Below are 14,127 nucleotides of genomic sequence, written 5' to 3'. Positions count from 1 at the left end.
CATTTTTAAGTTCAGCCTGAATAGATCTCATTTCTGCTCTTAGAGATGCTATATTGCCACTAATGGTTTTCTCAAGCTTAGTTATTGACTTCAAAATTGCTACCCTGAAGTCTATCTCTGACATCTTGCTTATATCCATATCCATTAGGTCTCTGGCATAAGACATTGTCTCTGGTTCTTTTCTTTGTTGGGAGTTCCTCCTCCTAGTCATTCTCTTGAGGGATGGTTGAGGGAATGAAAAGAGTCCAAAATATCAACCATGACCCAAGCAAGATGCACCCTAGGACAATCCAGAGCTGTTGGAAGCCACCACCAAAAAACAAAGCCAAAATGAAATATAAGAATAAAATTTATAAAATTTAAAAATTTAAAAATATTTAAAAATAAAAAAGAAGGGTGAGGGGAAGTGGGGCTATAATCTCTCAGTATGGGCAAAGTAGGGTGTTTAAGTTCTTTCTGGGTGTATTTTGTTCTGTTTGTTAGAGGACACTAATTCCCAGAATTACAGGGAAAGTAAAACTGGTATATATATAAAGGTAATATTGAATAGGGAAAGAAGGACTACACTAAAGTATATATCTATGAAAAAATATAGGTGTGAAAAAGTACAGGTTTAAAAGCTACTATGAAATATAAGTTGATATATTGAACATTTAGTTGAAATGAGATAAAAGTAAAAAGAAAAAACAGAGAAGAAGCATAAGAGAAAGAATAAAAAGAAAGAGAGTTGTATCTGAAAAATACACAAGCTGTGAGGCAATGCCTGGAGCTCAATATACTGTTTTCCCATCTTGTTGGGGTTTTACAGTTTTGGGGGGGACCCTAGGGTTGTTGTCTTCTTGTTCTTCCAGACTGTCTTCTGAGGGAGGGGCTTGTCGTGCTGTGTCTTAGGCAACCGTGTTTGGGCAGACTTGCCTTGCCCCCTGTCAGGTGGCTGGGCTCCGTGGAAACCTGTTTTTTGAGATTTTGTTCTCTGGCACCTTTCTGTATCTCTTCTGAGGGTCAGAGCAAAAAATGGCCACACCAAGACCTCTGTCCCAGAGCAGAGAAATTACAGTCTGATTTTCTCTGAACCCTCCAGAACACACAGTCTCCATTTCTGTATGCACCACTGAAAACCACAGCCTCCAGCGAGTGGCGTGTGCCCACAGCGACCTTCTCAGTGGTCAACACAGGTGCTTGGGCTTTTCTCTGCCCTTTGTGTTTCTAAAACTGCAAACAGTCCCCGGGTTTGTGCGTGCAACCCCGCAACTCCTTGATCCTCTTTGAGTGCTGCTCTAAAGCCCTTCCTGGCCACTCCCACTCTGCAAGTTTTTGCCCAGTCTCCCAGCACAGGATGCTTTTGCACTCTGGTGTTATATCACTTTCCAGGCACCAGCTTATGGTGGCTCCCTCCCCCTTCTGCTTATCCTCCCATAACTGCCTGCAGATTCATGACTCCTCCCTTCCTCCCCCTTGACAGGTTGTGTTTTTCTGCTTGTAGAGATCCAGATATATATATATTCTTACATCTCAGGCTGATTTCGTGGGTGTTCAGAATGGTTTGGTAGATATCCAGCTAAATTCAGGGAACTAGTCAAGATGGAGTCCCCTACTCTTCTACCATCTTGCAGCCCCCCATCTGACTGACTTATTTTACTTAGCATTATATTCTCTAGTTCCATCCATGTATTTGCAAATGGCAGATTTCATTCTTTTTTTATGACTGAATAATATTCATCATTCATTTAATATATAATGTATAATGTATATATATACACACCTCACTTTTTTTTTATCCATTCATCTATTGATGGGCACTGGCTGCTTCCATAGTTTGCATATTGTAAATAATGTTGCTATAAACATAGGGGTGCGTGTATCCCTTTCAATTAGTGTTGCTCTCTTTGGGTAAATACCAGGTACTGTGACTGATGAATAATAAGGTAGCTATATTTTTAATTTTTTGAGGAACTCCCATACTGTTTTCCACAGTAGCTGCACCAGTTTGCATTCCCAACAGTGTATGAGTGTTCTTTTTTCTCCATATCCTCACCAACACCTGTTGTTTCTAGTGTTGTTGATTTTATCCATTCTGACTGAATTGATATATCATTGTAGTTTTGATTTGCATTTCTCTGATGGTAAGTGATGATGAACATTTTTTCATGTATCTGTTGGCCATCTAGATGTCTTCTTTGGAGAAATGTCTGTTCATGTCTTCTGTCAATTTTTAATTGGATTATTTGTTTTTTTAAGTGTTGGGTTGTATAAGTTTTTTTTTATATATTTTGGATACTAACCCTTTATTGGATATGTCATTCTCAAACATCTTCTCCCATTCTGTAGGCTGCCTTTTAGCTTTGTTGATTGTTTCCTTCACTGTACAGAAAGAAGCTTTTTATTTTGGTGTAGTCCAATAGTATATTTTTGCTTTTGTATCCCTTGCCTCAGGATACATATTTAGTAAGAAGTTGCTATGGCAGATGTCAAAGAGGTTAATGCCTGTGTTCTCTTCTGGGATTTTATGGTTTCAGGTCTCACATTTAGGTCTTTCATCCATTTTGAATTTATTTTTGTCTGTGGTTTAAGAAAGTGGTCTAGTTTCATTCTTTTCTATGTTGCTGACCAGTTTTCCCAATACCATTTGTTGAAGAGACTGTCTTGGATATTCTTTCCTGCTTTGTCAGACATTAATTGACCATATAGTTGTGGGTTTATTTCTGGGTTTTCTATTCTGTTCCTTTGATCTATGTGTGTATTTTTGTTCCACTACCATACTGTTTTGAATTACTATAGTTTTGTAATGTAACTTGAAGTCCAGAATTGTAATGCTTCCAGCTTTGCTTTTCTTTTTCAAGATTTCTTTGGCTATCCAAGGGCTTTTGTTGTTCCGTATAATTTTAGAATTGTTTTCTCTATTTCGGTGAAAAATGCTGATGATATTTTGATAGGGGTTGCATTAAATGTGTACATTGCTTTGAGTGTTATAGACATCTTAAAATATTTGTTCTTTCTTTTTTTTTTAAAGATTTTATTTATTTATTTGAGAGAGAGAATGAGAGACAGAGAGCACGAGAGGGAAGAGGATCAGAGGGAGAAGCAGACCCCCCACTGAGCAGGGACCCCCCCCCCAATGTGGGACTCGATCCCGGGACTCCAGGATCATGACCTGAGCTGAAGGCAGTGGCTTAACCAACTGAGCCACCCAGGCACCCCAAAATATTTGTTCTTTCAATCTATGAGCATGGAAAGTCTTTCCATTTCTTTGTGTCATCTTCAATTTCTTTCATTGGTGTTTTATAGTTTCCAGAATACAGGTCTTTCACCTCTTTGGTTAGGTTTATTCATAGGTATCTTATTATTTTTGGTGCAATTGTAAATGGGATTGTTTTTATTGATTTCTCTTTCTGCTACTGTATTATGAGCATATAGAAATGCAACAAATTTATGCATATTAATTTTATATCCTGAAACAATACTGAATTTGTTTTTCAATTATAGCAGTTTTATGGTGGAGTCTTTTCGGCTTTCTATATAGAGTATTAGGTCATCCTTAAATAGTGAAAGTTTTACTTCTTCCTTACTAGTATATATTCCTTTTATTTATTTTTGTTTTCTGATTGCTGTGGCCAGGACTTCCAGTACTATGTTGAATAAAAGTGGTGAGAGTGGATATCCTTGTCTTGTTCCTGATCTTAAATGAAAAGCTCTGTTTTTCCCCATTGTGGATGATGTTATCTGTGGATTTTTCATTTATGATCTTTATTATGCTGAGGTATGTCCCCTCTGAGTCTACTTTGTAGACGGTTTTTATCATGATTGGATGTTATACTTTATCAAATGCTTTTTCTGTCTATTGAAATGATCATATGGTTCTTATCCTTTCCTTCATTGATGTGAGGTATCATGTTGATTTATTTGCAAATATTGAACCACACTTGCAATCCAGGAATAAATCCCACTTAATCACACCAAATAGTCTCTTTAAAGAGAATGACTTTACCTACCTTTCTTATGCCCAGTTTACTTGCCAGTCCTTAATATGGGTCTTAAAGCTGCTAGGGGGTCCTCAATACAAGCCCAGAGCTGATATAAATGTATTTGTTATATGCACCATATTCTTGTTAAATCTAGTGGACAGTTACTTTAAAGATTGCTTGCCATTTAAGAAGAAAAACAACACCTCATAACCTCGGCAATTATGATGGTTCCAGGGCATTCAGCCAGTAAATGGGTAACATATATGGGGATGTTTGATTAACCAAAATATATTCTGCACTGAACTCTGATATCCAGTTTGTGGCTAGTCACATAATAGATAAGAAAATCTAGGACAGTATGATACTGTTGTTGAGAGTGAATAATGGTAAAAGTTCCTCAAAGCAGTGACAGAAGTGTGTTATTGAAAGTAATGGGATTTTAAGAAGTGTGTAGATAGGAATGGATCCCTTTGGGTTAACTGAGAACTGATGAAAATGCAGGCTTGTTGAATAGGCATCAATTATATAGTCTGTTAGTTTTGTTCTTGCTTTCTTCCTTCACACATATGTATCTTGCCAACAAAATTAGCCAAACAATTTATTCAGCAATGCCATTATATATCAATGAGTCTCCTTTGACCTTGTGATTGCACAATGATATTGAAGCATGCAAAGAAGTATTGATAACCCCAGAATGAAGTATTTATAGTAAAATAACTGCATCTTATATGGCTTCTTAATTCGTGTGGTTTGTCTGGACCTTGGCTCAGATTGCTTGTGACATGCTCATATATCTAAAAGTTGAAAATCACAGTGCTTTATTTGTGCGTGCTTATCTGTATTACAGGATTTTCTTTTGAAAAAAATTACCTCAGTTTGCCAGAATTTCAGTTTTGCAACCTCTGTTTTACCTTTACTTAGGACCTCATAATACTTTCACTGGTGAAACACTCCCTAAATTTTTTAATTGCTCAATTAATTTTACATTTATTTTGGACTTAGGAAAAAAATCTTATTGTGTTGAGGAAACCTTAGTATAAAAACTCACATTCACTGTTTTTCCAATAAGTCATTATTTAGCTTTAGTCATTAAAGCACCTCTTGGCTTCCTAGGTGGATGTAACTCAGAATGTAGACTGGGTAGGATATTACTTTAGCTAAGGGCATGTGATTAATGAGGATGAAAATGGAGGATTTTCTAAAATAGTTTTAAATTCTCACATTCTTATTTTGTTTTAAAAAATATCTGTGGAGGGGCGCCTGGGTGGCTCAGATGGTTGGGCGTCTGCCTTCAGCTCAGGTCATGATCCCAGGGTCCTGGGATGGAGCCCCGCATCGGTCTCCCTGCTCAGCGGGGAGCCTGCTTCTCCCTCTGCCTCTCTCTCTCTCTCTCTCCCTGTGACTCTCATGAATAAATAAATAAAACATTTTAAAAAAATATCTGTGGAGATTCCTTTTTTTAGAGAAGTTTTTTTTGAAAGATTCTTGGATTTCTATGTTAGATGTATGCCTAGACCCCATAGACTGCAGGTGGCTGCTGTTTTGATCACTGAGTTTTACTGGGTTTTCCTTAATCAAAAGCTCCTGTATGATATAACTGCGCAAATAGGTGGCTCATCTCATCTCAGTGCCAGACAAGACAACCTTGGCAAATGCCATTGCTATAGATATTCCTACTCACCCCTCACTTTTTTTTTTTTTTTTAATAATTGCTCCCTCACATTATAATACACTTATCCCACTAAGCTAAAGCTGGTAAAAAGCAGCTTTATGGTAGCATGACTATTTAGATATATCTCCCTAATCCTTACTAGCATAAGGTCAGACAATTGATACACTTCCTGTGTATGCCCATACATGCATGCATGCGGGTATGTATGTGTGTGTGTACGTGTGTATGTTTCCAGGCTTGAGATGAGTAAAAATTATTTTACATTCTTAAAGTAGATTTGCTGCAATAAGAAAATATTAAGCATATAGTAACAAATGAACCATGAGTTACATTTCTAAAGGTATAAAATGAGGTAAAATTTCCACTCTTCCCTGAAGTCTCAATAAAAATTTTCTCTGATGAAAGGCCTGTAAAACTGTCCAGGTTTGTTTTTACTATTCTGGGAACTAACTGGTTACTTTAGTTAAAACTGATGCTCAAACTCTATTCTATGTGCTGCATGAATTGAATTGAATCCTGGGTTACATTGAAGCTGAAGTTATGAAATGCAGTGTTCTACTTCCAACAGTGCCTACTTGCCAGCTTCTCTTTCACTCATTAAATTTTCAACATAAAAATAAATGGCCATAACTATGAATAGAGCATCTGTAAGAAGTGCACTAAACCAGGGATCAGGAACTAATACTCTGATCCTGACTTTGCCACTAACTAGATGGATGATTTAAGGCAAGCCATTTTCCTTCACTGGGCCTCATATTACTTTTGGAAAATAAGATTTAGACTCTATGTTCCCTTTTATCTTTGAATATTTGTGGTCTATTGCTTTAAGACTACCTTTACCAGACAATAACATTTATTATGAGATACTGTTTTTCAACCTCTTTAGAAAAATATTTTCAATTTATTTACAGGATTATGGAAACCATTTTGAAGCCCTCTTCTTTTTTGTCATCTTGTGAAACAAATCAGCTTTAAGTACGATATCTGCGATAATTTGCAACTCTATAGCAGTGCGGTAATACATAAGCTGACAGAATTTATTGACAAAAGAGGAGAACTTCATTGTTTGTATGAGTTAATTTTTTTTTTCCTGTGATGTATTAATGTTTTTCAATAAAGACCATCCAATTTTGTTTCCACACTTCTGGAGAGAAGTTTAGAATATGCTTCAGACAATGCTTGTGTTTAATGAGTAAGTAAGAATCAGAGTAATTTATGGAACAACTGAGAAGGAAATTTTCAAAAAAAGGAAATTCCTGTTCTAAACAAAGGGATCTGTGGTGAGACACCAGTTATTCAATGCAAAATGGCAAAGGATTCATTTTTCTTTCTTGCTTTTGTTTCCAGATTCCTTTAATTAGAGTGCCTCATAAAGATACAGACATAAGTTAAGGACTTATGGAGGACATAAGTTAAGCCCTTTGGGTGAAAAATGTATGACAAGAGGAAGAAATTCAATTTATGTGGCTGACCTTTATAGGTTTATTCGTTTATTCATCAAATATATCAAGTACATTTAAGTGCCAAGCAACATGCTTTGACCTACATTGAGTTCATATCAATCACTTTGTGTGTTTACCCCTTTTTAAAATATCTGAGATGTATCAAGTTGTTAGAAATACATGATAACTAAATAAATATTTTTGTGCTCACTACTAAGCTTTACTATTTTTCAGTATTTGATTCAGAATTTTTTTAAAGAAATAAAATATTAGAGATACTTTTCCTATTCCAGCTGCCTTCACTTATTCCCTTGAGGTGATGGACAGTCTTCATTTGATATATTTTCATACATATGCATGTATCTATGCCAAATATAAGATTGATTTGCATGTTTTTAAATTGTAAGTCAATTGCATATAAATAGTATCATTCTAATTATATCATATTACAATGTATTTTTTTGCTCAAAATTATGTTTTAGAGCTTAAATTCTTATTGATACAAGTAGCTCTACTTTTTAATTTTAATTGCTGTGTACTCTTCCACTGTTTGAATATTTCCCAGTTCTCTTGTTGATGCACTTTTAGTTTCTTTTGATTATTTTAAGTATTACTAATAGCACTACAAGAAAAATAAAAAAAAAAAATACTGTAGGGATATTGTATAAACATGTGAAAGTTTCTCTAGTTCTATACCTAGTACTGATATTGTTGGATTAAAGGGTATATCTATCACCAAATTTGCTAGCTATCACCAAATTACTGTCTAAACAATGTACATGCAATTATTTACATTCCCATATGTAGTATATGAGTATTCCCATGGCTATACAATTTTGGCTAGTGTCATATTTTTGAATGGAAATTTTTATTACTGATTTAATTTATTTAATGGTTATTGATTTAGTGAGGTTTTCTATTTTTTATCAGTCAATAATTTTGGTAATTTATATTTCCTAGGCATTTATTCATTTCATTGAGGGTTTTAAATTTATTGGGATAATATCATTTATGATATTTTCTTATGATTATCTCTATTTTCTCTGCAGTTGTATGACATTTGTCCTTCTTGATTAGTTTCCTTAAACTCTTTTATCAGTCTTTAGAAAAAAAAAAAGAACCAGAGGGTGGTTTTTTTTTTTTTTTTAATTCTCTGTGTTGTTTGTTTTCTATTCTATTACTTCCTTCTGTTACCTTTTTGCCTTTCTTCAATTTTCTATTGGCTTATTCTGTTATTTTCATAGTTTCTTTTTTCATCTTTCATGATTTTAATAAATGCATGTACTGCTACTTTAGTCTTATCCCACAAGTTTTGCCAAATAGTACTATTTGGTCAGTTTCTTCTATTGGTCAGTTCCATAGTTTGTATTTCTCATTGTCTGTCCTTTATAATAAGTAGAGCAATTTTAGTTTCATTGTTCCTTAGTGGCCTGACTTCTGGAAACCAATGCTTGCTTTCAGGTTAGAGTGCTGAAGCCTTGACTTCGGCTTTGTTCACTTCATTGTATTTTAGTTCTGTTTCTAGTGTAAGCATATGTTGATATCCTTTTTGATCCTAGCTATATCTTTTTAATTTTTCATATTTTTTATCAAAGCTATATTTACATGAATTTACTACATCATCTTCACTGGAGGTCCCTTTTACCCTCTCTAGCTGTATAGATTGCTTTCATATCTCAGACTTTATTAGGATGAGCAATTAGAAAACAAGAAGCAGTCAGTGTTTACACTCAATACTGTACAGCATGCTGATTAAAAGGAAGGAGAGTACTGAGTCAATTATGTAGATAATTGGTTTAAGCATAAGAAAAGATGTAAGAAATGAAAGAGAAAATATCATTTACCTTGTCAGTATAGTTAGGAGATCCATGCCCTACTTCCTAACAAAGGTTAATATAAAATTAATTCAGATTGAGGTAACACTCCTCATGTCTGTGCTGATTTTGAACAGTCCCTTAGCCATGCATAAGGGATACAGAAATAGCCTGTAGAAGGACTGTTTTAATCTGCTGATAGGGACATACCTGTGCAACTGTAATTCAAAAGAAAATATAACTGATGTGTGATTAAAACAGACTTTTACTTTTCTCAGGTGATTTGATTTTTCCCCTTTGAAAAAGTAAGGGATTTTTCTATTTTAAAGTGCTCCTCTCTTTAGAATGGCCTGCTCTGTAGATCACTTACAGTTGTATTTTTATCTTAATAATATTAAGTCTTCCAATCCATGAACAGGAGTTGTCTTTCTTTATATTTTGGTCTTCTTTCATTTCTTTCAGCAATGTTTTGTAGGGTTTAGTGTAGAACTCTTTCACTTCCTTGATTAAATTTATTCCTAAATATATTTTTCTTTTTGATTCTATCGTAGTGATTTTTTTAAATTTCCTTTTCAGATTTTTCACTGTCAGTATAAGAAATGCAACAGGGGGCACTTGGGTGCTTCTGCCGGGTAAGCCTCTGACTTTTAATTCTGGCTCAGGTCATGATCTCAGGGTTGGAATCAAGCTCCACATCAGGCTCCTTTCTGAGCAGGGAGTCTGCTGGAGATTCTCTCTTCCTCTCCTTCTGTCTCTGCCCCCCCCTCCTCTTTCAAATACATAATTTTTTAAAATAAAGAAGTACAATAGATATTTGTTTTGATTTTGTATTTTGCAATTTTGCAAATTTGAACTTGATCAGTTCTAATGGGTGTGTGTGTGTGTGTGTGTGTGTGTGTGTGTGTGTGTATAACCTTTAGGGATTTTCTACATATAAAATCATGTCATCTGCAAACAGAGACAATCTTACTTTTTCCTTTCCAATTTGAATGTCTTTTATTTCTTTTCTTGCCTAATTTCAATGGCTGGAACTTCTATTACTATGTTGAATAGAAAAGCTTTCTGTCTTTCATCTTTGAGCATTATGATAGCTGTGGGCTTTTCATATGTGACCTTTCTCATGTTGAGGATGTTATATTCCTACTTTATTGAGCACTTTTATCATGAATGTTATATTATGTCAAATGCTCCTTCTGCATCAATTGAGATAATCATGACTCTATTCCTTAATTCTCTTAATGTGATATACTAAAATGATTTATTTTTGTATGTTGAATCATCCTTGTATTTCAGGAATAATTCTCACTTCATCATGATATATAATCCTTTTAATATGCTGCTGATTTCACTTGCCAATATTCAGTTGAGAAGTTTTGCTTCAATATTCATATGACATATTGGTCTGTGGTTTTCTTTTCTTGTACTGTCTGTCTGATTTTGGTATCAGGGTAATGCTGGCCTCAGACTGAGTTAGAAAGTCTTCTCTCTTCATTTCTTCAGAAGAGTTTGAGAAAAAAAAATGGTGTTAATTTCTTTCTGAGATTTCTTAGAATTCATCAGCAAAGCTATCAGGTCATAGGTTTTTCTGTATTAGAGGTTTATGATTATGGATTCAATCCCCTTATATATTATAGGTCTATCCAGAGTTTCTATTTGCTCTTGAGTCAGTTTTGGTAGTTTGTGTGTTTTTAGGAATTTATCCATTTCATCTAGGTTATCTAATTTGTTGGTGTGGAATTGTTCACGGTATTCTCTTTTAATCCTTTTATTTTTGTAAAATTGTTAATATGGTTCCCACATTCATTTCTGATTTTAGTAATTTGAGTTATCTTTCTTTTTTCTTAGTAAAACTTGCTAAAGTTTTATCAATTTTGCTATTGATTTGTAGTTTCATTCTATTGTGATCAGAAAAGATACTTGGAGCCTGGGCTTCCCATACCCACAACTTGAAGGTACAGACAGAGTGCCAAGGACCAGGAGGCAGAGCCTGTTTGGAGGGCTTGGGCATGGGAGGCTGTAGGACCTTAGCCCTTCCCCATGGGGAGACAGTCTGGTGGCTAGCAATGGGGAGGAGTGGGACTGCTGCTGTACCAGGCCATGAATGCTGAGCTGCTGCCCCCTCCTCCTCACTGCTGCCTCAGTCCCTGGCAAAACTCATGGTCACTTGGGAACATGGCCCTGGAGCAGCTTTGCACCATCCTCAAAGTATTGTTAATATCAATACTTGTAGTAGAAGGGATTATGGTGGCTTAAAAGACCCAAGAGGCTTTCCTCAAATGTTTGGTGACCCTTGAATGTTCACTCTTATTTATGAGAAGAGCACCAAAATCTGATCATTAGCTGTCTGAAAGTGTAGAAATGACTTGTTTACTGTGGCCCTTACTGATGGACAAAATATTGGAATCAAACATATTTCTGCAACCCAGTGTGGAATTTGGGTTCCAACCAGCAATGGAGGTCATTTGCTTCACCAAATTATCCTGACTCTTTTCCACCAAATAAGGAGTGCATCTACATTTTGAAAGCTGCTCCATGTCAAAGAATAGAGTTGACCTTTGATGAACATTATTATATAGAACTATCATTTGAATGTCAGTTTGACCACTTGGAAGTTCAAGATGGCCCATTTGGTTTCTCTCCACTTATAGATTGTTACTGTGGTGTGAAAAAGCCCTCTACTAATTAGATCAACAGGGAGGTTAATGTGGATTAAGTTTAGTTCTGATGAAGAACTTGAAGGATTGGGATTTCAAACAAAATATTCATCTATTCCAGATCTGGATTTTATTTACCTAAGAGGTATTTTAAATCCCATCCCAGATTGCCAGTTTGAGCTCTAAGGAGCTGATGGAATAGTGTTTTCTAGTCAGGGAGAACAAGAAGAAAAAACAAAACCTGGCGAAACAATTGATTGCATATGGACATTTAAAGCTATTCCAAAAACTAAGGTTTATTTGAAGTTCCTCGATTATCAAATGGAGCACTCAAATGAATGCAAGAGAAACTTCATTGCAGTTTATGATGGAAGCAGTTCTACTGAAAATCTGAAGACCAAGTTTTGCAGCACTTTGGCCAATGATGTAATGCTGAAAACAGGAGTTGGAGTGATCCAAATGTGGGCAGAGGAAGTTGTTCACCTAAGCAGGTTCAGAATGTTCTTTACTTCCTTTGTGGAACCTCCCTGTACAGGTAGCACTTCCCTTCTTTTTTCTTTCTTTCTTTCTTTCTTTCTTTCTTTCTTTCTTTCTTTCTTTCTTTCTTTCTTTCTTTCTTTCTTTCTTTCTTTCTTTCTTTCTTTCTTTCTTTCTTTCTTTCTTTCTTTCTTTCTTTCTTTCTTTCTTTCTTTCTTTCTTTCTTTCTTTCTTTCTTTCTTTCTTTTTAGATTTTATTTATTTGAGAGAGACAGAGAGAGGGAGAGCCAGGGGGAGAGTGAGAGGGAGAAGCAGACTCCCTGTTGAGCAGAGGGCCTGATGTGGGACTCAATCCCAGGACCCTGAGTTCATGATCTGAGCTGAAGACAGATGCTTAACCAACTGAGCCACCCAGGCGCCTCTAGGTAGCACCTTCTGTTACAACAGCAACATGTGCATCAATAATTCTTTAGTCTGTAATGGTTTTCAGAAATGTGCATACCTTTGGGATGAAAATCATTGTAAAGAAAAGAAAAAAAGGAGGACTATTTGAACAAATCACTAAAACTCATGAAACAATTACTGGCATTACATCAGGGATTGTCTTGGTCCTTCTCATTATTTCTATTTTAGTACAAGTGCAACAGCCTCAAAAAAAGGTCATGGCTTGCAAAACTGCTTTTAATAAAACTGTATTTCAGGAAGCATCCAATGTCAAATAAAGCAGGACCAACCTAAGTTCCATGGAACTGCCTTTCCAAAATTATTTTGCACAACCACAGTCAATGAAAACATTTAATAGCACCTTCAAAAAGAGTAGCTACACTTTCAACAGGCACATGAGTGCCCTCAACAGGCCCTAGAAGACAGAGTAATGGAGGAGATTCCTTGTGAAATTTATGTAGGGGGCAAGAAGATTCTGCACAAACATCCATATCTATTGATTTTTAATCTTCTACTATAGGAGAAATTAATTATTAAGTATGTACCTATGCAGCCTACAGAGGACCATTACTCCAGCAGCCAACGCTTTTCTATCAGAACTAGGAAGACCTTCATTTCCCATTAACCTATTGTAATGATGAAGTTTTTATTATCTCAGCCAGTCTATATGTTAAACCAGCCAAGGAACCTACTCCATTCAGTGAAAAAAAAAAAAATCATTTATTGCTCGGTGTCACATAAACAAAGTACCAGTTAAGTAACATTTGAAGAGGGGAGTGGTTGTGCTGAGCCAGGCTCAGGCTGCTTGTTAGTCTTAGCAACAGGAATACTGTTCTTGATTGATACAGCTTCTCAAAATTTTGGTCCCATACTAAGTTTAAAAGTAAGATTTTTCTTTACATTATTTTTGTTTTTCTTTTCTCTAAATTTAATTTGTTTTACAAGTCAGTGATTTTACCATTTCAGTTACTTACATAAATATAAATGGTTAATGTACCACACATATTTCAATATAGGCTAGAATTTGTCAAAATATAACTAATTATTGTGAAGGTGCCAATTAAGACCCACAGTTCTGTTTCATCCATCTGTTTCTTCTTGACTAAATTCTATACTGCTGCCTTTTAATTACTGGATCTTTAGTCTTTATATTTTGTGAACAGTAGATGATAGGAATTATCACCTTTAAGTCATATTTTGTCTTACTTATACTAGAAGATTTCATAATCTTAGGATGTATACACCCTTGCCAGTTATGACTAAAAACTTGAAAAAGACTAAAACTTCTAGAAATCCTTTGAAATATTCCAAATTTGGTCACATGCAAAGGTAGCCCATTCATTCCAGTGAGCAAAGTCTTTAATTAATTTTAGGGGAGGCCCATAATTATGTTTATTTCCAGTGTTTCTCATCACCAGATTTGTGTTTCTTATTATTTTTATAAGATGATTTTGCTCCCTTTGTATTGGTTTATCTTATGGCATAAGGTAATCAAAGTTGTATGAGAGTCGAAGGAAAATTCTTAAGAAACTGTAAAAGCTATCAGATGGCTTTGTACTTTGGATAATACATTTTTCTAGTTCTTACCAAGAATAACAATTTCCACTTTTTTTTCAACTGCACTATTGAACTTATGTTTTTTATGATATATAAACAATAATT

At 35.3% G+C, this 14,127-nt stretch overlaps 1 pseudogene; it reads left to right on the top strand.

The window, feature by feature from the left end:
- Window positions 1-10,976: 10,976 nt before the first annotated feature.
- Window positions 10,977-12,972, top strand: LOC123861985 (neuropilin and tolloid-like protein 2; annotated as a pseudogene).
- The last annotated feature ends 1,155 nt before the right edge of the window (window positions 12,973-14,127 follow it).

The sequence above is a fragment of the Mirounga angustirostris genome, unplaced genomic scaffold, assembly GCF_029215605.1.
Source record: "Mirounga angustirostris isolate CCGP_5_RB_7025 unplaced genomic scaffold, mMirAng1.0.hap1 SCAF_11, whole genome shotgun sequence".
In the NCBI taxonomy this organism is placed as follows: domain Eukaryota; kingdom Metazoa; phylum Chordata; class Mammalia; order Carnivora; family Phocidae; genus Mirounga; species Mirounga angustirostris.
The sequence above is the reverse complement of the archived record's forward strand: the minus strand, read 5'-3'. Positions and strand labels throughout refer to the sequence as shown.